This window comes from Bos grunniens, chromosome 9 (genome assembly GCF_055505025.1).
Source record: "Bos grunniens cultivar Pamir isolate PY7600 chromosome 9, Bosgru_T2T1.0, whole genome shotgun sequence".
NCBI lineage: Eukaryota > Metazoa > Chordata > Mammalia > Artiodactyla > Bovidae > Bos > Bos grunniens.
In genome coordinates this window covers 35,878,351-35,906,170 of record NC_141173.1, presented here as the reverse complement: position 1 = coordinate 35,906,170, position 27,820 = coordinate 35,878,351, and the positions used below count along the sequence as shown (strand labels likewise).

The window sequence follows — 27,820 nt, the reverse complement described above, 5'->3', positions numbered from 1 at the left end:
TAAGTCGCTTCAGTCGTGTCCAACTCTGTGCAACCCCATAGACGGCAGCCCACCAGGCTTCCCCATCCCTGGGGTTCTCCAGGAAAGAACACTGGAGTGGGTTGCCATTTCCTTCTCCAATGCATGAAAGTGAAAAGTGAAAGTGAAGTCGCTCAGTCGTGTCCGACTCTTAGCGACCCCATGGACTGCAGCCTACCAGGCTCCTTTGTCCATGGATTTTCCGGGCAAGAGTACTGGAGTGGGGTGCCATTGCCTTCTCCGATCCTAAGCTAACTTGCTGATTTTGCAGAGGCACACAAATGACACAGGGCCTCTGCCTTCTTAGGACTCGCATTCAAGTGATTCAACAAGTGTCAAAAAATCAACTAAATAAATATTCAATTCCACATTATGATCAGCCCTATGATGTAAAAGATATGGAGCCATGAGAGGTAATAATGGAACATTTAATTAAACTGAGACCTACAGATAAAGACTTAGGTTAAATGGGATACATTGTCCTCCATCATAGAAATACCACCTATCAAAACATCTACTTTCTGGAGAAAAAATTAGTGTAGATAACTCATTCATCCCCATGAAAGTTTCAGATTATTAACAGAAATTATTATATTCTATTTTTCCATCTATTTTTATCTAAATAAAAATGGCCCTTGGGCCATCTCCCTCTGTAGTATGATGTCTTAGATATATTTTAAATTTTTTCTTTAACTTAGAGCCCCATCCCTGACATCTCTCTATTCCTTCCAAAGTGCACTACATTTGATTGATCTGCCAGACCCCTGCACAACAGTCTATATGTCTTCTAACCAGTGCAGAAGAAAAGGAAATTACTACCTTTATTTCAGGGCACATAATTTTACAATTATATTTAATACATCCCTGTGTATCTACAGAATGGTGATCATATTACTAATAGTGTGTCCAAAGTCTACAAACCTAAAGTGGCTCTCCAATAACAGAAATTAGTTTTAATTATGTTCTTGTTAGGTTTAATGTTAGGTTAGAGTTTGTTGTACTCTCATTCTTGAAATTACTAACATACCTCAGGTAGCAGTTATTTTTTACAAATATGAACAGTTGATTAATCATTACACTCCATTCACAATTCCACCTCTCTTGCATGCTTGCTACAGTAACATGTGAATACTAATAAAGGATTAAAAAGGTTTAATTAACTCAGTGGTTTTCAACCCAGGGTAATATTTCCCCCCTGAAGATATGTGACAACATCTGCGGACACTTGGAGTTGTCACCCCCAGGGCAGTTCTACTGGCATCCAGGTGGTAGAGACCAGGGATACTGCTAAACCTCTTGCAATACACAGGATAGTCCCTCACACCAAAAATTACTAATATGTGGCCCAATGTATCAAAAGTGCTAGGATTGAGAAACATTGAGTTAACTAGACCGATTTACAGACCAATATTTTTAGCGGGATTATTTAACTTGTGTTAGTTGCTAAGTTGTGTCTGACTCTCTTGTGACCCTGTGGACTTTAACCTGCCAGGGTCCTCTCTCCCCGGGATTACCCAGGTAGGAATACTGGCATGGGTTGCCATTTTCTTCTCTAGGGCATCTTCTCTACCCAGGGATTGAACCCACATCTCCTGTATTGACAGGCAGATTCTTTACAACTGAGCCACCAGGGAAGGCTGGATTATTTAACTACTGTATTTAAATTTTAAGTAGTAAACCATGACTAAACATTACATTCTGATTAATAATACTTTTGCACATTTTCATGTGCTAACATGAGTCCAGAAAGACTTTCATTTATTACTCAGCAACACAAGCCATATATAGCCTATTCACATAAAAATAGAAGTCTCTGCTAAATATTCTAAAAGTTTTAAAAGCAAGTTCTAACAATGAAGAGTTAACTTCATGCCTTTTTATAATTATTCATTCCATTATTTGTATTCAATACATCCTTTGGGGTTTTTCCCTCCCTTTCCATTACAGAGATTATCTCATGGGAAGGAATTTGATAGTGTATTCAATCATACTGTTATGACTCTAAAATTTTCATTACAATCTTTATTTTAAACCTATATTATTTCCATGTTACCAGAGCAGATTTTAAGACAAAATGCTGCATCTATGGAGATTCTAGGCAACATCTACAACCAACCGAATGGCACTGTAGGAAGTGAAGATACAGGCAGGACACGGCTAACATTTAAGAGGAAGAGTTCACGCTGACTCTAGGTATCTCAAAAGATCTCATGGGCTGACTCTGAAGGCATTTAGACCTGCCTGAATTTCCTCAGCAAGTACAACAATATTCGAGTATCATATCTTCCATACTTTCAAGCATGTTTGCTTGGCTGGCAGAAAATATAAGACTGAGCTTTTTTGTCTATGACCCTGAATTCTGGAGCGACCACTGAATCGACACACAGTTCTGAATTGACACTCTCTATCTGCATCGTGTATTAACTCTGCAGTGCCTGTCTGCCAGCCATACATCTGACCTATAAAGTGACAGCGATGGAAGACCAGAGGAGTGACCGATGCAGGACTGACCTCCTGGTATGTTCAAAGATTCTGACACAAAATCGATTCTTTAAGTTCTAATACTTCCAAGGTTCAAGATCGGTGTTCTAGAGCCTTATTTTAGGGTGATCCAGCAGCTAGTGAAAATATTTGGACTGCAATATCTGATTCAAATTTGTTCCTCATCATTTTTTCCTGAAGATAAAGAAACAGCACATTAAATTTTTAAAGAGCATGTTTTTTTTTGCCAGCCTACAAAGAATTTTTAGATGCTAGAAAATATGCTGGCTAGATTCTCAAGGGACACATGGAAGACCCCTGGGACAAGTTAAATATTAGTTCCATGACAACAGGAGCACTGCTCTGTGCACAGCTGTAGCTCTGGGACTATTAGGACCCCATGTATAGCAAGTACTTGGTAAAAATATGAAGGGCTGCATAGCGTAGTAACTTCAGCAAACACAGCATTATCTTTTATTTAATATATGTGTACTCTAGCTCCTAAAAGAACGTTGTTTGCTGGCTTCTTTTCTGTTGCAACTTCTCCCAATATCTAGAACTATTTATACACTCAACTGATAGCTAATAAATATCAGAGATTATATGACAAGATGACAAGCTGTCCACTCAAAACAAATATTTTCGGCCTAAATTTTTCTCTGTTAAAAACTAATGTGGTTTCAGTTGTGCCTGTTATCTACTTATAAGCTCAATCACAATAAAAAAAAATTAGATAAAAGATCTTCTCCGAAACGTCTTCCGCTGTCACTATACCTTTTATGACTGAAGACATATTCTGCAAACAGATGAGCTGAATTTTATTAAGAGAGATTTGTGGTAAGACTCAAGAAGATTTGTGCAATATTTTCTCCTGTACTAAGGAAAGATCTTCCCATTCATCATCAATGGTTGATAAGAAGTGTGGCTTTAACAACATTTCTGATGATGAATGAGCATATCCTTCTTTCATATTAAAATAAATATTAAAAAACAATCTTCTTGAATCATGGAAGAAGTCTTTCAATACAGTTTAATCATGAAGAGCAGAAGTGAGATTAACAGAAGAAAGCTGTGTATGAAGGAGGTGTCCCATGGTTCTAACAAGAGCGCACCCTTTCACAATTTTATAAGAGAGGAAAGGATAAGTTAAGTCCTCATTCAGTAGAATGCATGCGTGCTCATGCATGCTCAGTCACTAAGTCGTGTCTGACTCTTTTTGTGATCCCATGGACTGTGGCCTGCCAGGCCTCTCTCTCCATGGGATTTCCCAGGTAAGAATACCAGAGCAGGTGGACATTCCCTTCTCCAGGGGATCTTTCTGACCCAGGGATCGAACCCAAATCTCCTATGTTGCAGGTGGATTATTTACCACCGAGCCACCTGGGAAGCCCTCAGCAGTTTGACTAACACATTAATATTGTTCATCTTAAACATATATTTCTGTCCTGTATATATTAGGGAAAAAAGAGGGGGATGTTAAGTCTTAGCACCTCAAGGAACATTGCAAACTCATTCCCTTTACAATTCTTTAGTTCATATAGAGAGAAATTGGCATTAAGTACTTTAAAAAGAGAATTTGCACCAATCTGGCTTATTTGAGCTTCAGGGAAGTCTGCTAAAAAGACTTGATCTTGATTATTTCCTTTGTTACATGAATGAGGGAGGATAAATGAGTGGCCACAGGATGCTATTTAATGACTGTGAACGTTTTACATAGTCTGCATAAATGTCATCTTGAAATAGCTGTAACAATAGTGTTTCACTCAGTAGCTGGGTCCTTAAAGTGTTTCCATTAAATATCTCATTTGGAAAGGAAAAGTCAAGTTATTTTAAATCCTCAGTTCAGTTCAGTCGCTCAGTCGTGTCCAATTCTATGCGACCCCATGAATCGCAGCACACCAGGCCTCCCTGTCCATCATCAACTCCCGGAGTTCACTCAAACTCACGTCCATCGAGTTGGTGATGCCATCCAGCCATTTCATCCTCTGCCGTCCCCTTTTCCTCCTGAACTCAATCCCTCCCAGAATAAGAGTCTTTTCCAATGAGTTAACTCTTCGCATGAGGTGGCCAAAGTATTGGAGTTTCAGCTTCAGCATCAGTCATTCCAATAAACACCCAGGACTGATCTTCTTTAGGATGGACTGGTTGGACCTCCTTGCAGTCCAAGGGACTCCCAAGAGTCTTCTCCAACACCACAGTTCAAAAGCATCAATTCTTCAGCGCTCAGCCTTCTTCACAGTCCAACTCTCACATCCATACATGACCACAGGAAAAACCATAGCCTAGACAGACCTTTGTTGGCAAAGTAATGTCTCTGCTTTTGAATATGCTATCTAAGTTGGTCATAACTTTCCTTCCAAGGAGTAAGCATTTTTAATTTCATGGCTGCAGTCACCATCTGCAGTGATTTTGGAACCCAAAAAAAATAAAGTCTGACACTGTTTTCACTGTTTCCCCATCTATTTCCCATGAAGTGATGGGACCAGATGCCATGATCTTCGTTTTCTGAATGTTGAGCTTTAAGCCAACTTTTTCCACTCTCTTTTTTTACTTTCATCAAGAGGCTTTTTAGTTCCTCTTCTCTTTCTGCCATAAGGGTGGTGTCATCTGCATATCTGAGGTTATTGATATTTCTCCCGGCAATCTTGATTCCAGCTAGTGCTTCTTCCAGCCCAGCGTTTCTCATGATGTACTCTGCATATAAGTTAAATAAGCAGGGTGACAATATACACCCTTGACGTACTCCTTTTCCTATTTGGAACCAGTCTGCTGTTCCATGTCCAGTTCTAACTGTTGCTTCCTGACCTGCATATAGATTTCTCAAGAGGCAGGTCAGGTGGTCTTGTATTCCCATCTCTTTCAGAATTTTCCACAGTTTACTGTGATCCACACAGTCAAAGGTTTTGGCATAGTCAATAAGACAGAGATAGATGTTTTTCTGGAACTTTCCTGCTTTTTTGATGATCCAGTGGATGTCAGCAATTTGATCTCTGGTTCCTCCGCTTCTTCTAAAACCAGCTTGAACATCCGGAAGTTCACGGTTCACACATTACTGAAGCTTGGCTTGGAGAATTTTGAGCATTACTTTACTAGTGTGTGAGATGAGTGCAATTGTGCGGTAGTTTGAGCATTCTTTGGCATTGCCTTTCTTTGGGATTGGAATGAAAACTGACCTTTTCCAGTCCGCTGGCCACTGCTGAGTTTTCCAAATTTGCTGGCATATTGAATGCAGCACTTTCACAGCATCATCTTTCAGAATTTGAAATAACTCAATGGGAATTCCATCACTTCCCCTAGCTTTGTTCATAGTCATGCTTTCTAAGGCCCACTTGACTTCACGTTCCAGGATATCTAGCTGGATGGTGTGAGTGATCACACCATCATGATTATCTGGGTCATGTAGATCTTTTTTGTACAGTTCTTCTGTGTATTCTTGCCATCTCTTCTTAATATCTTCTGTTTCTCTTAGGTCCATACCATTTTTGTCCTTTATCGAGCCCATCTTTGCATGAAATGTTCCCTTGGTATTTCTAATTTTCTTGACAAGATCTCTAGTCTTTCCCATTCTGTTGTTTTCCTCTATTTCTTTGCATTGATTGCTGAGGAAGGCTTTCTTATCTCGTCTTGCTAATTTTTGGAAATCTGCATTCAGATGCTTATATCTTTCCTTTTTTCCTTTGCTTTTCACTTCTCTTCTTTTCACAGCTATTTGTAAGGCCTCCCCAGACAGCCATTTTGCTTTTTTGCAGTTCTTTTCCATGGGGATGGTCTTGATCCCTGTCTCCTGTACAATGTCATGAACCTCCATCCATAGCTCATCAGGCACTCTGCTATCACATCTAGTCCCTTAAATCTATTTTCACTTCCACTGTATAATCATAAGGGATTTGATTTAGGTCATACCTGATGGTCTAGTGGTTTTCCCTACTTTCTTCAATTTCTTCAATTTACTTTCTTCAATAAGGAGTTCATGATCTGAGCCACAGTCAGCTCCCAGTCTTGTTTTTGCTGACTGTATAGAGCTTCTCCATCTTTGGCTGCAAAGAATATAATCAATCTGATTTCACTGTTGACCATCTGGTGATGTCCATGTGTAGAGTCTTCTCTTGTGTTGTTGGAAGAGGGTGTTTGCTATGACCAGTGCATTCTCTTGGCAAAACTCTATTAGCCTTTGCCCTGCTTCATTACGTATTCCAATGCCAATTTTCCCTGTTACCCCAAGTGTTTCTTGACTTCCTACTTTTGCATTCCAGTCCCCTATAATGAAAAGGACATCTTTTTTGTGGTCTTAGTTCTAAAAGATCATGTAAGTCTTCATAGAACTGTTCAATTCAGCTTCTTCAGCATTACTGTTTGGGGCATAGGCTTGGATTATTGTGATATTGAATGGTTTGCCTCGTAAACAAACAGATCATTCTGTCATTTTTGAGACTGCATCCAAGTACTGCATTTTAAATCCTGCTGCTAAGTCACTTCAGTCATGTCCGACTCTGTGTGACCCCATAGACGGCAGCCACCAGGCTCCCCCGTCCCTGGGATTTTCCAGGCAAGAACACTGGAGTGGGTTGCCATTTCTCTCTCCAATGTATGAAAGTGAAAACTGAAAGTGAAGTCTCTCAGTCATGTCCGACTCTTAGTGACCCCATGGACTGCAGCCCACCAGGCTCTTCCATCCATGGGATTTTCCAGGCAAAGTACTGGAGTGGGATGCCATTGCCTTCTCCATAATAAATCCTACTAGTCTACAATTAAAATGATGATTTCATCTTAGTGCAAAATTCTGGCTGGGGTGGGGATGAATTAAATAAAACATAGACAAAAGCTCAAAAATACTTTATCTTTCCTTTGTATAATCTGCTTTTCATTTAGAAAATAATTTGTCTAGGCTTAATGTGGTGGTTCATCCAACAAATGTAAATGTTTAAAGTTGGAATTTTATTATTTTAGATCCATTGATATAACAACAATAGAAAATTCTACTAATGCTGGCTTTATGAAGGGATTGGCATACTTTTTTATGTAACGGAGCTGATAGTTAATATATTAAACTTTGCAATCCATGTAGTCTCTTCAACAACCACCCAACTCTGCTGCTGCAGTGGAAGGAGCCCTAGACAATGTGGTAACCATGTCCCAGTAAAACTTTATTTATAAAAATAGGTGGTAGACTGGATTTGACCCGCAGGTTGTTTTTGCCAACCCATGACTTAATCTGTAAGGAAATCTTCTGCTGATTGAGAATGAAATTAGAGGAGCGGGTAGTTCAAGAGTTTATTCAGCAGCTTCAGAAATGTGAGCATGGGTTTGATTGCCACTGCTGCTCTAGACCTATCCCACATAATCCCAAATACTTGATTCTAAAATGTCCACTTCTAAGTACAGTAAACATGAATGTTGTCAGAACCGTGAGAGTGGGCTTTCTTCATATGCTTTCCCTGTTTCAATTAGGAAGGAAAGAAACTTCCTAGAAGACCCTTTTACATCCTTTGTCAGACTGAGTCACATGCCTATCCTTAGGCCAATCATTGCCAAAAGGGGATGGAGTAGGCATGATTACCTGAGAGCAATTTATTCTTTGGGACTTATCTTATTACCACTGAAAAAGATGAAGTTTCTGATACATGGATGAAGATAAAATAGCTGTTATATAGGTAATCAATACTTTATCACACAAACAGTAGTAAGATTTGTCCTGTCTTGCTTTGTTTCACCAGTTAGAACATAAGATTGTACATGGCTTTCAGATGTTATTTTGATTCATGGATGGAAGAAATAAAAATTACTCCTTTGGGTCTTTTATCTTCCCTATTGAAGTTCTACACCCGGTCTTGGGCTGCATACATTTTAGGAAGATGATTTTATTTTACTGGTCATCAGTCTATCTGAAAATTTGCAGCAAAGAATAAGAAAATATGTCTATTGATCTTGATATTATGGGGGAAAGAAGTCTCTCTTTTAAAGCCACACTCTCACAAATTCTCTGTGTTTAACCATGGACAAATTAGAAAATCTAAGTACAGAGACATAATTCTGGTCCCAAGGAAACACATTTGAAGCTGTGCATCAACCCAGCTGGATGGCAAGTTCTGCCCAGCAGAGATGTGGTTGTGTCTAATAGTCAACAGAGTAGTTGCTGGGGGTGGAGGTGGTGGCGGGGGCTGTTTATGACATGTGGTCTCCAGAGAGAGAGTATTTTCTAAAGGAAGGGAAATCAGGTACATAAGGCAGTCAAAATAAACCCTTTGTTGTTAAAAGGATTTTTTTATTCTAAACAAGATATAATGTATCTCATCACTTGACTTTATTCTGCAATCTATGCTTAAGAGGGTCTAAAATTAAAATTGAGGGAAGTATTTAATCAAAACCTCTATAAAACATTAAAGTGTAAGGCAGCAAAAAATTAGCAAAATTTATCTACCTGTCCCTGCTGAGAACGTAAACCATTGCTGGGGTTCCAAGGACTCCAAAGAGCATGTTAACACTGCAGAACTTCCAAAGTCCCAACTCATGAACAAAGGTATGAGCAGTGCCTGTCAGATACTGTGCCCAGCTGAGGCATTGATAGGGCTTGAAGGTGACCATGGTACCCAATTAAGCTGTTTAGTGCACAACAGAGGAAATGGTTCCCGGTGGGATGCTGACCAGCAGGAGACCCAGCTTCACAGCTGTCTTAGGCCCCCACAGCAGAGAAAGAGCTGGAGCAAAAGAGAAGAGAAATATGTATGCCATATAGGGCTAATTTGTGGGCATACATGGCATCTCCAAAAACTTTGAAAAATCTTGGGAGACTCTATAGGAGAGAGAGGATATACAATTGAAAATAATACCAAAATATTGCTTGTTAAAGCTAATATATTCATATAAGATTATACTGAATGGTCAGAGAAAACACAATGTACTAGCATAAAATGAAGCACATGAAAGAGGGATTCTGTCATTAACCCTTCTTTATTTTTTTTTTTTTTGGGGGGGGGTCTTCTCATGATCTGCCTATGTTATTACAACACAACTGGTTAAACATATTTTCAAATATGTCAAATTATCAATTACTTTTGATATAATACATACAATCTAAAATAGAGTTCTAACTAGTAAACCCTACCCATAACTAGATTTGAAGGGTACCGAAATGTCTTTTATCTCAAAAACGTTTGAGTCCTGGCCTTGCCAGGCCTGAAATTCTCAAGTTATCCATAAACATTGACTGTTGTGTCCTCTCGGGTGCAAAGCCCTGTGTCTGGTCATTCTAATCTTATTACACACTCCACTGGGCTAAAGCACAGGAGGCCTCTGCTAAATGCAAAAGGTACCTGGAAAAGACAAGACAGTAAGCGATTACATGCCATTAGGACCTTCACTCATCAGATTAGTCTCAGAAAGACCCTTGAGGGAACTTAACATGAACAAATAGCAAATGCATTTCCATGGGACAGTAGAACAGGGCACTTCATGTCTGAGGTAGGAGGTTTACAGAATTAGCAGAAAATATTCTTTATGCATTTTCTTTCTGCTTTTGCCCCTAGATATTCCATCTTAATCTAGCCATGAATTCTACTAACTCTTTCCTTAATTTATTTGCTAATGTATGTGTAAACACATCTATGCCCACATTCAGGTCAGAGTATACAGTTAGACATTTTAAGAACTCGAGCAATGCAAAAGCTGGAGCTCAATTCAACTTATAAGCTTCTCTGGTTTTACCATTAATGACTAGTGTGCTCATTTAACTGTTCACAGCTATTATTTATTGAATGTTTAGGCTCTGATGGCCTTTGAGATAAATTCTTTAAGCAAGTAGCAAAGTCAGGATTTGCATATTGATCTATTTTATGATAAGGTATAAGGTTTTTTTTTTTTTAATTAAGAACCACTTTTAAACTGAAAGTAAAAAAAAAACAGGAACAGAAAGCCTGAAGGTCTTTACAACCTGCATTCCTGCAGAAGTATAGTAGCTTTATTTAAAAAGGCAAGAATTCTCTTGTTTGCCACATCTAGCAGACTGCCTTCATGTATAGTACCTGCCTTAACTAGATCTATCAGTTCAGTTCAGTTCAGTCACTCAGTCATGTCCAACTCTTTGTGACCCCATGAGCTAAAGCACACCAGGCCTCCCATTCTAACACCAACTCCCGGAGCCTACCGAAACTCATGTCCATTGAGTCGGTGATGCCATCCAACCATCTCATCCTCTGTCAACCCATTCTCCTCCTACCCTCAATCTTTCACAGTATCAGGGACTTTTCAAATGAGTCAGCTCTTCGCATCAGGTGGCCAAAGTACTGGAGTTTGAGCTTCCGCACCAGTCCTTCCAATGAACACCCAGGACTGATCTCCTTTAGGATGGACTGGTTGGATCTCCTTGCAGTCCAAGGGACTCTCAAGAGTCTTGAAGATCACAGTTCAAAGGCATCAATTCTTTGGCACTGGACTTTTTTTTATAGTCCAACTCTCACATCCATGCATGACTACTGGAGAAACCATAGCCTTGACTAGATGGACTTTCGTTGACAAAATAATGTCTCTGCTTTATAATATGCTGTATAGGTTAGTCATAACTTTCCTTCCAAGGAGTAAGTGTTTTTTATTTTCATGGCTGCAATCACCATCTGCAGTGATTTTGGAGCCCCCCCCCCCAAATTAAAGTCTGACACTGTTTCCACTATTTCCCCATCTATTACCCATGAAGTGATGGGACCAAATGCTACAATCTTCATTTTCTGAATGTTGAGCTTTAAGCCAACGTTTTCACTCTCCTCTTTCACTTTCATCAAGAGGGTCTTTAGTTCCTCTTCACTTTCTGCCATAAGGGTGGTGTCATCTGCATATCTGAGGTAATTGATATTTCTCCCAGCAATCTTGATTCCAGCTTGTGCTTCATCCACCCCAGCATTTCTCATGATGTACTCTGCATAGAAGTTAAATAAGCAGGGTGACAATATACACCCTTGACGTACTCCTTTTCCTATCTGGAACCAGTCTGTTGTTCCATGTCCAGTTTTAACTGTTGCTTCCTGAGCTGCATACAGGTTTCTCAAGAGGCAGGTCAGGTGGTCTGGTATTCCCATCTCTTTCAGAAGTTTCCACAGTTTATTGTGAGCCACACAGTCAAAGGCTTTGGCATAGTCAATAAAGCAGAAATAGATGTCTTTCTGGAACTCTCGCTTTTTTGATGATCCAGCGGATGTTGGCAATTTGATCTCTGGTTTCTGCCTTTTCTAAAACCAGCTTGAACATCTGGAAGTTTGCAGTTCACATATTGCTGAAGCCTGCCTTGGAGAATTTTGAGCATTACTTTACTACCATGTGAGATGAGTGCAATTGTGCGGTTGTTTGAGCATTCTTTGGCGTTGCCTTTCTTTGGGATTGGAATGAAAACTGACCTTTTTCCAGTCCTGTGGCCACTGCTGAGTTTTCCAAATTTGCTGGCATATTGAGTGTAGCACTTTCACAGCATCATCTTTGAGGATTTGAAATAGCTCCACTGGAATTCTATCACCTCCTTGTTTTTATGTTTGTTTGTAGTGATGCTTCCTAAGGCCCACTTGACTTCACATTCCAGGATGTCTGGCTCTAAATGAGTGATCACACCATCATGATTAATTGGGTCATGAAGATCTTTTTTGTACAGTTCTTCTGTGTATTCTTGCCACCTCTTCTTAATATCTTCTGCTTCTGTTAGGTCCATACCATTTCTGTCCTTTATTGAGCCCAACTTTGTATGAAATGTTCCCTTGGTATCTCTAATATTCTTGAAGAGATCTCTAGACTTTCCCATTCTATCGTTTTCCTCTATTTCTTTACATTGATCGCTGAGGAAGGCTTTCCTATCTACCCTCGCTATTTTTGGATCTCTGCATTCAGATGTTTATATCTTTCCTTTGCTCCTTTGTTTTTCACTTCTCTTCTTTTCACAGCTATTTGTAAGGCCTCCTCAGACAGCCATTTTGCCTTTTTGCATTTCTTTTTCCTGGGGATGATCTTGATCCCTGTCTCCTGAACAATGTCACAAACCTCTGTCCATAGTTCATCAGGCACTCTGTCTATCAGATCTAGTCCCTTAAATCTATTTGTCACTTCCACTGTATAATCATAAGGGATTTGATTTAGGTCATATCTGAATGGTTTAGTGGTTTTCCCTACTTTCTTCAATTTAAAGTGAAATTTGGCAATAAGGAGTTCATGATCTGAGCCACAGTCAGCTCCCAGTCCTGTTTTTGCTGACTGCATAGAGCTTCTCCATCTTTGGCTGCAAAGAATATAATCAATCTGATTTCGATGTTGGCCATCTGGTGATGTCTATGTGTAGAGTCATCTCTTGTGTTGTTGGAAGAGGGTGTTTGCTATGACCAGTGCATTCTCTTGGCAAAACTCTATTAGCCTTTGCTCTGCTTCATTCTGTACTCCAAGGCCAAACTAGATCCATAAACATGTCAATTCGCAGAATTTTAAAACAAGTTATTTTAAAGAATTTTAAAATAGGTGATTTCTATTTATAGAAACTAAGTGGCTTGATACCTCAGGAAAGAACCACAAACTTACAAATTAATAGAACTAAATACTACTCAAAAGTATCATCAGAGGATGAATAAAATGATCTTGGTCTATTCATCTATCGTTACAAAAACTTCTTGTGTAGTAAGAGTCATAATATGTTTCTGAAATTATTCTCAGATATTACAACAAAAAAATGAAAAAAGATGAAGGACCAAAAAGCATGAAAATATAATCAAAATAATTGTATCACACAATGCAATTTTATAGACATGAGTAGCTTGTTGCATACAGTGTCACAAGAAACTAAAAGAATTCTTTGCAACTTATTATCTATTTATACATTTTTCCAATATTTAGAATTAAGTTAAAAACCATATATATGTGTTGAAAGTTAGAAACAAAGTGTTCTACATTAAATGTGTATTTAAACTGATAAAATTTTAGTATATACCAACAAGAACAAATCATTAAATTGTGCCATATTAAAAAAAGTGTAGAAACTATAATCAGAGTAATAGAGTAGTCAAATTCTGGTTCTCAGGGGAGATCTTTGCTTACTGTGAATGAGAATCTTATGTGTCAATAGGCATAAAGACAGCTACACAGTAAGAAAACAAACTGTCAATTATAAGTCAATTCAGTGAGGGGTAAAAATCAAACCAACTGGCTATCTGACATCAATTATTCAAATTAACCTGTTGATCGAATTTTTCATTGTTTCTACCAGTTACCTTGGTATATTGCACTCAGATTATAATTTCCTCAGTAGGGGCTGGATGAAGCCTCTCTCCAGTATGTCTGTGGGTCCAGAAACCAATCTATTGGAGCATAAATGCTCAGAGAAGTTTCTAATAGTTTTCCCAAAAGCTAGCTAATAGTCAGTAAAGAAGTAATGAAATTTACATGGAATTGCTCAAGCAAAAGTCATTCATTTATCTACTTGCTCACTGGTTTATGTAACAAAAAGTAAGCATTTCACATGCTCCAAGATTCTAGCCTTTCCTTCTTGGTACTTAAAATCTAACAGAGAGTCCTTTTTTCAACCCTTCAGAGAACTGAAGACCAGAGAAACTAAGTGGCTTGATACCTCAGGAAAGAACAGCAGGATGTAAGCACTGGCTCACTTGTGGCAGAGCGCAGGAGTACAAGACACAAGGCATCACAGAAGTAGATCACACAAAGAATCATTTAAAATGTTAACAGGCTTATAAAAGCCAAATTATGTAAAAATACAGAACCCACGGGAGCTCAGATATGAGAGGAGTTTGCATCCACTCTCTGACTCCTTTCCACAAACCTCTAATGAGTATTCAACAAAGGGATTAGGAATAGAGCAGGAGATTTTCCATATACTATAGAACTGGAAAAAAATGAAGACTGGTACATGTAACAATATAGATGTATATCAAAAGCATTATGCTAACTGAAAGAAGCCAAATTCATAAACTACATATTTTATTATTTCAGAATATGATATTTAGAGTAAGGCAAAACCAAAAGAAATCAGTGGATGCCATGGGTTATGTATTGGGAACTGGGAGGAATGACTGTAATGGAACATTTAGAAGCTTTTCAGGATCATGGAAGTGTTTTTTACTTGATTGTTGTGGGCACATGTCCAGAAAAAAAATTCATAGAACTCTCTGCCTTCATCAAAACTCCTAGAACTATACATTAAAAATGGTGAATTGTATACAATATTTTTTTCAATAAACCTGTGAAGGAGGATTCTGGAATAAATTTCTTAAGCCAGGTAATAATCACAGCTAATATTTTGGTTTACTTACTTTTATTTCTGTGTGTGTGTGTGTTTTATCATCTATGTATAGTTTTGTATTCTGTACTTAACAATACTGAGAGCATTTTCTCATCTTTAAATCATCTTCCAAAATCAAATTTCACATTATAGAAAAAGGTGTACTGAAATAGTTTGTTAATTATTACTAAAATATATATGAAAAGTTTAAGAATCTAATTGGTGTACACACTTTAGCTGATCATGTGTTCATTTTTCATTTAATTCATTTTTAATTCACTCAATCATTCAATAAACATGTACTGAGCATCACTGATAGAAAATAAAATTAAATGAGATTCATGTTCTCAAAGATATAACTGAGTACTGAGGACACAACCAATTCAAAAGCTAATTATAAACCTGGTGACATATGTTACAACAGAGGTATAAAAAAGTACAATTATTCATAATATTATTCATAAATTACCATGAGACTTTCATAGGGAATGATTTTATACATTTAATCACCATTAAATTTAATTGTTTTTTAAATTTGCATTTATATGCCTGTATTAATGAGATTTTCTTTGGTCATAGTGATTCCGGTCACTCTTTCCTTGAAAACATTCTGCACAAACCTGTGGTGTGCAACTTTAACATTTTGTCATTCATTAACTTTGTCATGTGTCAGATTTGAGTCGCACTCTTTCTAACAAAAATTCTTGCTCGTGAGGAGGTTTTTCCCTGGTTTAGAGCCAAAGTGATCATGAGCTTGAGGGACCAAACCCCTGGTGAAACCCTTCCATTTTTATTTTCCCCAGTAATCTATTTTTAACCCTTAACTAGCAATACAGAAACACCATCTTATTTCGTGCCTTATGAAGTTTAAGTGCTCTCTCCAGCAACATGATTGATCAAAAGCAGAAACCCACAAACTCACGTAGAGTTCATCCATTACTCTGAATAGTCCAGGTCTCATCTCCAAATACAGATGTCCCAGAGGCAGCACTGTGCTTGAACTACACTCTTGGGAGGTCCTCGACTAACTTGCACTGTTTTCTCAACTGGCATGAAAAGAATACTTCAAGAACCAGAACAACGCTATAATACCAATTACTATAAAGTATTTTGAGGAACTGCTTATATGAGTCAGCTAGGGCTGCCATTACAAAACACCACAGACTGTGTGGCTTAAGAAACAGAAATCTATTTTTTCACAGTTCTGGAAGCTAGAAGTCCAAGATCAAAGTGTCTGCAAGATTAGTTTCTTCTGAGACTTCTCACCTCGGCTTGTAGGTGACCAGCTTCCCACTGTGTCCTTACATGATTGCGCCTCTGTGCATGGAATGTCTGTGCCCCAAATTCCTCTTCTTGTAAGGACATCAGTTACACTGGATTAGAGCCCACCCAAATGGTGGCCCTTATAAGGAGACCAATTATATTGGTTAGGGCTTCCCTGGTGGCTCCGATGGTAAAGAATCTGCCTGCAATGCAGGAGACCCAGGTTCAATCCCTGGGTCAGGAAGATCCCCTGGAGAAGGAAATGGCAATCCACTCCAGTGTTCTTGCCCAGAGAATTCCACAGATTTATGAGCCTTGCAGGCTACAGTCCATGAGATCACAAAGAGCAGGACACAACTGAATGCCACAGTTTCACTTTCCACCCATATTTAACCTATTTAACTTAATTACTGCTTTGAAGGCCCTAAATCCAAGTATAGTCACATTCTCAGATACTGGGAGCTAGAAATTTAACCTGTGAAATTTGAGGAAACATAAGTCAGTCTACTACCGCAGTTGTTACATTTATTAAAGAGATAAAAATACTGAAAAAAGTATTCAATATAGATTTTTATGAACATTTATTACTGACTTCCAACAAAGTAATCTATTATTCCCTCTGAGGAAGTGATAGGTTTTCTTAGGAACATTGTGAATCATGTAACTGATCATGTTTTGAATTTTTCTTTGATCATCAGGATTCCTAAGCTCAACTTGAGTAAATGTACTTTGCTTATTCTATGGACTCTATTTAAAATTTTAACACTTTTTCCCCAGATTTTGATCAACTCATTTTACCTGCTTTGTCAAAATCTTGATTTATTTTTATCATTTTTTATCCATTTTATTGTAGGCAATATGAAATATGACATCCTAGGTGGCCAGATTGAACAAATTGTGGGGACAATCATCAGCAAACCTTAAAAATGCACAACATCTATGTAAGCCACAGGTGACTACACCTGATTTTCCTTAGCCATGGCAACCTCCCGCACTGGAAGCAATAGCACGTCTAATGAACGCGGCCTGTCTGTGGTCTAGATGTCTCGTCTACTCCAGGAGTTATTTATGTCTTTTGATCACAAACTCCTCTTGAAAACACGAAAAGAAAAGTTAACAAAATCTATTCCCTATCAAAAGACAGCATATTGTGTGGGCTGATCAAGAGTTCAGACCCTGCAGCCAGACTTCTGGGTTCTAACGCTAGCCTGACCCCTTATTAGCTGTGATGCCCTAAGCAAGTTACACGAAATGTCTGTATACCATATTTTTTCATCTGTAATGGGAAGATAGTGGGAACACATATCCTAAGAGGGTCATGAGGGCCAGGAGAATGAAAACTTACAAAAAGATCAGAACAGCTCCAAACAAATAGAAACTGCTCCATCACTGTTAAGCAATATCATCTCAGAAAAATACACTCCAAAATTTGCATGTGGTTTCCGAGTCCTCACAGATGCCCTGAAGCTCTTCACTACTATGTGAGGAGCTCCTTTTTTTTTTCTTTTTTTTGAAGGGAAGAGAGAGAAAATAATGTTTAATGATGGCGGTGTTCTTCCTAGCGTCATGGGGGATCCCCGAGAGTCCCCAGCCCCCAACACCCACTTTACAACAGCGGGTCTGTTTGGTCCCAGAGCTGGGTTGGGACACCCAGAGGCTCCCTCTGAGTCCTTCCAGTTAGGCGGCGACTACTCAGAGGAACAGGAACCCAGAGGGTGGTCGACGCACCAGCCACTGGCAGGGAGAAGGCAGGGGCCAGCTGTGGGCGGGGGACCAGTCGGCAGCTTCTGCTTCACAGAGGAGTGAGGAGGTGGCTGGAATCGTTATTTTGCATCCACGTTTGAGACAAAATCAACCTCTTAATTGGTATATAAACTACTTTTCTTTGAAGAGAGCCCTTGTGCTCTGATTGGATTTTGTGCACACTGTATACAAAATCTATGGCTACTGAGTGAGAGTTACAACTACCTGTCGAGATAGCTTCTGGGTCCCAGGAAGCCCAGCTAACAATGTCTTCTCTACCAATTTTGTCTTAAACAAGAAATTCAGTTAAATTTAACTCAAACATACATTATTTCTGCTTTTGCTTTTGTATTTGTTGAGCCTCCACAGAACATTTGACAGGGAAGTACTAAAGCATCATTATATTATTTTGTACTTTATTCCATTAAAAAAAAAGATGTCAAAATAATAAAAAGTACAAATTGCATTGGACTGTAAAGTACAATTTGGCCATGTTTTCTTCTGGGAAATGACATCAAGGCCATCTTTTATCTTGTTCCTTCACAAACATTTAGGGAGCATCTCCTTTTCACAAGGTAATCAGCTAGAGAAAGAGAGAGAAAGAAAGAGATAGTGTTTGGTGTTTCCAAGCTAAGATTCAGTGTGAATTGTGACCAGATCAAAGAAACCACAGAAATAAGTACCGATTATGAAGATAGTCAAAGTGAAGTGAAGTCGCTCAGTCATGTCCGACTCTTTGTGAACCCATGGACTATAGCCCACCGGGCTCCTCCATCCATGGAATTTTCCAGGCAAGAGTACTGGAGTAGGTTGCCATTTCCTTCTCCAGGGGGTCTTCCCGACCCAGGGATTGAACCCAGGTCTCCCACATTGCAGGCAAACACTACCATCTGAGCCACCAGGGAAGTACCCCCATGGACTAACTGCTCTTTGTGCTTTTTCCCTAACACATATAGGTAATCCCAGGCATCAGATTTCCAACCACAATTTAGAGTGGTATAAACCCTCCTTCCTTTCCTTACTTTATTCATCCCGAATACTGTTTGAAGACACTACTTGCATGCATTTTCATGCACATTATTATGTAAAATAAGTGAAAGTAAAAGATGTGTCAAACCAAATTCAGCCAGTTACTGAAACATAGAATTGTTTTTAATATCACTTTTTTCACAAACCAATATATCTACCAGCCTTAAGACCTGTGGACTGAATAAAAAATGTACTGGGTGTACTTGATACAAACAGTAAAGAGGGAAAATCTTTTACAAGGGAGCTTATATTTTGTTATATAAAAGCTCTGTATTCCTCTATTATTGTGTTAAAAGGACTCTAGTTTTCAAATAATTTTGCATTAGCTTTGGTTCAGCAGTGATGTTCTTTCCTTTGAAGCAGCTTGCCCATAGCTCTTTAAGCCTTCATGTGTAAATTACAGAGAGTGAAAAGCAGTTAGCGTGAGGCATCTTAGAAACCTTGACACTCTATCAGGATTGCCACAAATGTCCTTATTAAACTTGATTCACTGATGTGCTTGGTCTAAACTATTTTTTCTTGAGAATAAAATATTTGAAACACTTATTTTCTAAATCCAATTCACTAGTAGCTGATCAGTAAAAGAAATCTTTAAATTTAGCTAGGCAACAAGGCTTCATAGAAACTTCAACAACTATGGAAGACTTTTCTACATAGGCACAGCCTTAGTTATTCCTGCAGTTTGAACCTGCTAAACACATCATATTTAGAATAATCTTTAAAAATATAAAAATATACTTATCATCATTAGCAATAAGTTTTTATTTTATAGCAATAAGCAATTATTCCAAACATTGCTGCTAATATTTCATTAAATGATAAAAATATCGTACGTTCCTTATATTATTTGTGAGGAAAATGGTAATAGATCAATGAGTTGATGGAAATAAAATTCACAGCCATATTTTCACTGCAACTAATTCTAGAAGAAATTTAACTTAAAGGAATCTTAATCATGGCTTTGATATATTCTTATCATTTAACAATCTGGGTACCTATGTAAACACACTGGAACAATGAAATTATACCCTCTAAAAAACAGTCATACATTTGCTAACACAATCATTAGCAGAAAGAGACAATAAGAATGAAAGGAGGCAATGAAAACGCTAACTTGGAATAGAAAAAATGTAAAGACAAACTTGGAGGAAGAATGGCTTCGCTGTGGCATTAGCACTACAAAGAGATAAAAACATTGGGACACCAAGTCAATCTTTGTTTACAAGAACTGCAAGCTTAACAAAATCGGAGGAGAATCCGTCAACAGATGAATGGATTAAAAAAAATGTAATACATGCATACAATGAAATATTCAAACATAAAAAAGAATCAAGTTCTGATACTGCTACAACATTAATGAACCTTGAGGACATTATGTTAATTGAAATAAGCCAGATACTGAAAGCAAATGTTTCATGATTCCACTTATCTGAAATATCTAGAATAGGCAAAAGCACAGAGACAGAAAGTAGATTAGAGATTCCCAATATCTTGGGTGAGAGGAAAAATAAGGAGTAATTATTTAATGAGTATGGAGTTTCCATTTTGGTTGATTAAAAGGCTGGGCTGATAGTAGTGATAATCTTATAACACTGTGAGTGTAATTAATTCCACTGAATTGTACACTTAGAAAGGTTTAAAATAGTAAAAACTATATCTATTTTACCAAAATCTTTAAATATAAACATACTATACACACACACACACACACTTGCAAGTCAACAACATCATAGAGAAAATGCATATTAAGAACTTAACATGGCAATTATGCATGTACCTGGCAGGTCACATGTATTCAATAAATGCCAATTATTTGTAAAGTGAAAAAGGAATCCTGACCTTTAAAAAGATGTAGACCACAGAACTGGAATTCAAGTTTCTTGACAATGTGAACTGTTTGCTTTCCAAACCCTCCACAGAATGGAGCAAAGGGCTCCCACAGGTAGATATTTCATCTTGGATGAGTAACTAATTGAGCAAATTTGAGCCTGGTTACCTTGAAGGGGTCGATGTCACCTCTACTTTCATAAGGAAGAAGTGATCTGGTAGTATAAGATTAAAAAAAAAAATTTTTTTTCTTTATTATATGTTAACTTTTTAATTATAATTAATTCTGTAATGTATAATTTTATATGTCTGATTATTTTCTCTGAATAAAACTCTAAAAGAAAAAAAGAAAAAAAAAGATAAAGAATAACAAAGTCTTTGGTAACAAATATTTTAAAATTAAAAAGGGGATAGAGAGAAAGAATTGGAATTTCAATTTATGGGATTAGAATGTTTCAGCTAGAAGCTAGGACTCTAGTGTAAATTCAGTCTTTCACAGATGAGAAAATTGCAGGTGGGGAGGAAAAGGAAATGAAAACAAGGTAGCCAAGGCCAAGGAGATTCATGCAAATGTTGTCTGGTTTGAGGAATATCATAAATTCAGAGAACACTGTTTATGCTTCTCCTAAGTCTAGTACATTGCCTCAGCACTGCATGAAGGAACCAGTAAGATTTATTAATATCAGTCAGTCAATTCTGGTATCTATTTATGTGCTGAAGTGATTAACTATAACCACAGTACAAATAAAAGGAAAAGCAGAAGTGCAAAATTTTAATCCCTGTGCCTAGTGTTCAACTCATATTGTGTGTGTTAGTAACTCAGTCATGTCCGACTCTCTGAGACCCCATGGACTGCAGCCCACCAGGCTCCTCTGTCCATGAGATTAGCCCAACAAGAATACTGGAGTGGGTAGCCATTTTCTTCTCCAAATCAGAAAACATTAAAAATAGGAAACTCTATAAAATAATCTGAAAAAAGTTCATTAATCCTTCTAGTTTACAGATATGCCTTTTAAAAGGCAAAGTCACTAAGTGAAAATTCACACTTTAACAAATATATACTGCAGTAACCATTCTTTTCTAATGATACCTGTAACCTATGTTGGATTAGTTACTTAAAAGTATGCTAAACAAACAAATCAAATACCCCTAACAGGCCTTACTAGAGCTACTAAATAAACCATGAAGAACTATCATACAAGATAAACAAACCCAATTAGAAAATGGACCAAATAACCTAAGTGCTGTGGATAAAAGTTAGAGACACAAGGTAGAATCAGGCAATATTTAGACCACATTTCATTCTTCTAAGGACTCAGAACCAAGAGAATATAGCTTTTGTCTATAGTACTCTAATTTCAATAGAATATTTGAACTTTGTGACAATGATTATATATACTGCATTATAAAATTATTAATTTTATTCTTAAATGTTTAAATGAGTTTTTATTTTCTATACCTATAAATGTTATTATATTCAGAAGCTAAATTTTTAACATCAGATAGATTTTAAATTTTAATTTGCAATTACTCTAAAATACCATTTGACAAAAAGAAGTTTGTTTTACATCAGATTTTTGGGGGAGATAATTAAGTTTAAAATTTGTTACATTTTATCAAAACTTATAAGTGTTATTTATAAAAACTATTAAAGTATACTCAGTCTTTAAAGGAAACTACAAACATTTTAACTTTGTTAAAATGGATGAAATGAATAAAATAATTTTTCAATTAACTTATTAACCCCATGACTAAATAAGATGATAGTGTATTTTCTTCAGATATTATCAATTATATGTCCCATTTTCCCACAATGATTCTATTAATGTGATTATTTCAAATACTTATAAATTAAATCAATGTTGAGAAAAAGCATATTGTAAATTCCACTAATTACTTATTTATTTCATTGATATTTATCATGTAGTTGTTTTGTATCATGCATCAAAACCAGAATTCAATTGCAACAAGATCACTAATTACTACAAACACAATATAAAACTTGTTTTAAGCACTACAAGTCATACAGTATCCTAAGACTCATAGGATATGAGCAGTATCCCTGACTCATAAGCAATATTTCGATCTTTATATCATATATATATGCATATATTTCTCTCATTTCACTAATTTGTAAACCAACCCCCCAAAAAATTGTTTTCAGAATAACTAACTTGTGACCTACTTATATGGCTCTGATTTATTCATCTGAATCCTTCAATTTAATACTTTTTAATGTTTGTTAGGTATATAATGAATATCAAGCACTGGGGTAGATGCCAGGGAGGCAAAGATGATATACATGGTCCATGGTCTAATCAGCATTACAAGGAAACTCACAGAATTGAAACTCACAGAAGAAAATATTCATCTTCCTCTTCCTTAACTGCAAGTTTTCATTATCTGGCTGGAGTTATGTAAACTTCAAGTCTGGAGTTGTGTCTGGCATTTTCTAGTCACCACAGTCTGGTACACATCATGTTATCAGTTCCAGCCCTTGATATTTACTGCCACTTCCCTGATACTGACCATGAGTCACTGCATTACAGAATGTGCACTGATCTTAAGATTCCAGATGCTTCTCTCTGCATTATGAAACCACGTGCTGCCATCAATTAGCTAAGTTAAACATCCTTGATAGCCACTGCTTGCCCACACATCCTCATGGCCCTGCCACTTACGTTTCAAGATACCAAGCTCCACGCCAGTATGCATTTCCTGGATCATATACCCTCCTGTTTATGACATCTTCTGCCAATCAGTCCTTTTCATGACAGTTTGAGGAGGAGAAAGAAATGTTTCTCAATTAGTCATATCCTCCATAGGAAGAAATTCTACCCTGAATTAAATTTCTACCTTGGGTCTGAACACAGAGGTTTGAAAAATTTTTCCTTTCCTGAATCTTTTATTATTATTTAAAATAATAGTTAATGCTACTTTTTAAAATAATGTCTTTAACCTTTCCAAATGCAACATTTTATATTAATAGATGTGGGAAATAAAATTCAAAGAGGTTAAATGACTTTTCCAAGGTCACATGGCAAATTAATGCCAGAGGTAAAATTTTTTGTCTTACCTCTAAGACTGATTTTATATGATCAAATATCAGACCTCGAAGAAAGGTACCAGTTAATGTATTTGCCAAAGTATGTGAGTTCTACTACTCAGTGGGCAGAAGTGTGGCTTTTAACAAAGAAAAACTGTAAAAGAAAGGCTGTAAAAAAAATTATCCTCAGTGTATCTAACCAATTATAACTGATTCTATATCTCTGATTTTTTTCTAGGCTGTGCCCAAGACAATATGTTTAACAGAGGCATTTGCTACATAAACGTGTGTACACACACACAACCCAAGTATACAAAAGAATGGCAAGTAAAAAGTCTTGGATTCTAAGATGTTAAAATAATGGATATTCCCTAGCCACACTATCATTATTTATTTGCTATAAAATAATTTATATTAGCCTTTTCCAAAAATTTACCAATTATAGGGCCCACCAAACATGTTTTAATAACAAATCTTAAAGAATCGATATAACCAAGTGGAAAAAAATCTTTCTAAAATAAAAGATCTGAATTCTGAACATGTAGCACTGGCTGAAGTATCTGACATCCATATGAAAGAGGTTTCCCCCAAAATATGCAGCTCAAGCTGTGACAGTGAGAGCGATGTGCACTGTGTAATGTCAGTTCAAGAGGAGAGGCCACAGCAGAGTGAAAAGGACCCCTCTCAAACGTGCATTTCGTGGCACTAAGGAATCACTTAAGAACCCTGGTTGGAAAGTGACTGAACAATAGGCCAAATGTGATGCTTACTTTTTGGACATTTAATGAAAAGAATCTAATAGGATGTCCTCCCGTTTGGTTAAAATGCTATTTTTCTCCATTTAACCATTTTGTATACCCCTAATATTGTCCATGCTTTCTGTATATTTGGCATAAGATAACATATCCATCTAGAAACATTTGTTACCATGTTGGAAAATATTACCCTATACATTTCTGTTCCTCTCCAAGAGGGTGCCATTATTAGAGAGTCTGGTAGATACTGAACCAAATAATGAATGAAACATAGTTAATGCTACTTTTCAAAATAATATCTTTAACCTTTCCAAATGCAACATTTTATATTAATAGATGTGGTAAATAAAATTCAAAGAGGTTAAATGACTTTTCCAAGGTCACATGGCAAATTAATGCCAGAGGTAAAATTTTTTGTCTTACCTCTAAGACTGATTTTATATGATCAAATATCAGACCTCGAAGAAAGGTACCAGTTAATGTATTTGCCAAAGTATGTGAGTTCTACTACTCAGTGGGCAGAAGTGTGGCTTTTAACAAAGAAAAACCGTAAAAGAAAGGCTATAAAAAAAATTTGTTAATGGGATAAAGATGTCAAAGTTAATAAGGTGATAAATAAGTCCTTCCCATCATGAAAGCCATCAGGATTTTAGACTCGTGTGAGTTCCCTTTAATTCATGTGATGGTAAAATTAGGGCTGTAAACCATGTTATTGAGGAAACAGTGATGTTGGTAAGATGAAATATATTCTCATACATATAGACACACAAAGTAGAATTTTGTAGCTCATAATGACAAAATATTTTTTTTGATTTAGTTTTCAGAAAACTTTTTCTTAAGTCCAGTTAAGAATACAGTTCTTTGGCTTTACCAGTATTTGTATATTTATTCATATAATAAATATTGATAAAACAGAATTTCATCCAAATAGTTAATAGCATTAACTATTATTTTAAATAATAATAAAAGATTCAGGAAAGGAAAAATTTTTCAAACCTCTGTGTTCAGACCCAAGGTAGAAATTTAATTCAGGGTAGAATTTCATAGATTTGAAACACGAATGTGTGTGGCAGAGTGGTCATTTTTTGATCATCTAATTCCTCAACAGATGCATATTAGATGAAAATGTTGATACCATGTCACCTTTAGTTCAGGTTTATAAACAATAAAGCTCTGTGTGTGGGAATTTACAAACTGGCAGGTGGAATAAGCTTCCATACCAGTCTATCTGGAAGGCTTACCTGGTAGAGCTCCCCAGGTCCTGTGGCTGAAAGACAGTCTCCTAGAAAACATCCCCAGCAAGCCCTCATTAGCTTGCATTTACATTGTACTTTTCTCTTTTCACTCCCCTGCAGTGATTGGGAAATAACTGGAAAAAAGAGATAGCTTCTTGTCAGAAATGGTTTAGGGCCTTCTGTTGGAGAAGCAATCATCCACAGAGCTTACAGTTTGCTTTTCCACAAGTGAGAAAATTAGCAGGTGTGTTTTGGAATTAAAGAGGAAACAAAACTTTGGGCTGAAATCAAGGCTTTACTAGTTTACCTAAATCAAAGATTATAGTTGAATCAAAATTATGTATTCTCCTTTTCACCCTGGTCAAGAGATAAGAACAAAGACTAATTCAATTCACATCCTCTCTTTCTTAGCCATTTACAATGTATTTAATTTAAGATAATTAGCTTTAAATTTGGAGTTAGAACATCACAAAAAGCCATCTCTCAGTGATTTATGGGTCTTGTGCAATTATTGACTTCAGCTGTGTGCTGCACATAGACGACAAGACATTTATGGGTGGGGTTACTTTAAAACAGGAGGTTTGGTACTGAAAATAATTTTCACATAATTTGCTTTCCCACAAATTACTTCATGTATAAAATTTGAAGATGACCGTTTTGATGTAAGTCACTATTGTTCACTGTGACATAGGAGAAAAGACTCCCATGATCCCTCCCTCCTTTCTACCCTGAAGAAAACAAGAATGCCTTGATTTGCAATTACAACTGTGGTTGGCATGTTCTGGTGTTTTACAAATTACATCTTACAATTCTGGTTGACCTCTACTATTTCCACTCCTGAAAGCTGCAATTATGGTTGTGTTCTTAGCAGCTTTCCTACTTTGGAAGTATAATTCAATTTGTCCCTACAAAATTTTTTCTCTATTGAGACAGAATGAATACAAGCAACAGAGGCAGAAGGGTGTTCTATCTTCTGGTACTGCTAAGTCACTTCAGTCTTGTCCAACTCTGTGTGACACCATAAAGCCCACCAGGCTTTTCCATCCCTGGGTTTCTCCAGGCAAGAATACTGGAGTGGGTTGCCATTTCCTTCTCCAAAGCATGCATGCATGCTAAGTCACTTCAGTCGTGTCCAACTCCATGCGACCCTATGGACAGCAGCCCACCAGGCTCCCCTGTCCACAGGACTCTTCAGGCAAGAGTACTGGAGTGGGTTGCCATTTCCTTCTCCTTTTCTGGAACTAGATGAAATAATTTGGAAGAAGGATTCCTGAGGTGGCTTTAATTACTCATAAAATTCTGAAGGATTCTCTTTTAAAGCCTAGAATGCCTAACTTCTCTGTACAAAACTATACTCTGGTTATTTTATTACAATGATATGTAAATTTCAAAATATCAAGAACTTGCCCAGTCAGCTGTAGACTCCCTTTGTTGTTGTTCAATCACTAAGTTGTGTCTGACTCTTTGCGAATCCCGTGGACTGCAGCATACCAGGCTCCCCTGTCCTCTGCTAACTCCTGGAATTTGCTCAAATTCATGTCCATTGACTTAGTGGTGCTATCTAACCATCTCATCCTCTGCCGCCCCTTCTCCTTTTGCCTTCAATCTTTCCCAGCATCAGGGTCTTTACCAATGAGTCAGCTCCTTGCATCAGGTGGCCAAAGTATTGGAGCTTCAGCTTTAGCATCAGTCCTTCCAGTGAATATTCAGGGTTGATTTCTTTTAGGACTGACTAGTTTGATTACCTGGCTGTCAAAGGGACTCTCAAGAGTCTTCACCAGTACCACAAATTGAAAACATCCATTCTTTGGCACTCAGCATTCTTTATAGTCCAACTCTCACATCCACACATGACTACTGGAAAAACCATACCTTTGAGTATATGGACCTTTGTGGGCAAAGTGATATCTCTGCTTTTTAATATTCTGTCTAGGTTTGTTATAGCTTTCCTTCCAAGGAGCAAGATTATTTTAATTTCCTGGCTACAGTGACCATCCACAGTGATTTTGGAGCCCAAGAAAATAAAAAGAGTTTGGAGTTTGACAATAGGAGCTGAGCTTCGTTCACAGATGATGGACAGGACCTGTCCTCCTGTGCCCTGGTTCTAGGCACAGGGTCAGGTAGGAAAGTAGCAGTGACTGAGGCAATGGGAAGAAATGCAGCTGTTGAGCTT

At 37.4% G+C, this 27,820-nt stretch overlaps 1 protein-coding gene across 8 annotated transcripts in view; it reads right to left on the bottom strand.

Moving 5' to 3' along the window:
• Window positions 1–27,820, bottom strand: part of LOC147365799 (uncharacterized) — a 571,237-nt gene that overhangs the window by 303,748 nt on the left and 239,669 nt on the right. Inside the window, exon 4 of one of the 8 annotated variants that reach the window (XR_015132759.1) lies at window positions 18,271–18,338. The exons of the other annotated variants lie outside the window; for them this stretch is intronic. The gene's annotated coding sequence lies outside the window, so the exon portion shown is untranslated. Of the gene's footprint in view, window positions 1–18,270; window positions 18,339–27,820 lie in introns of those variants that run through there. 8 annotated transcript variants of the gene reach the window in all.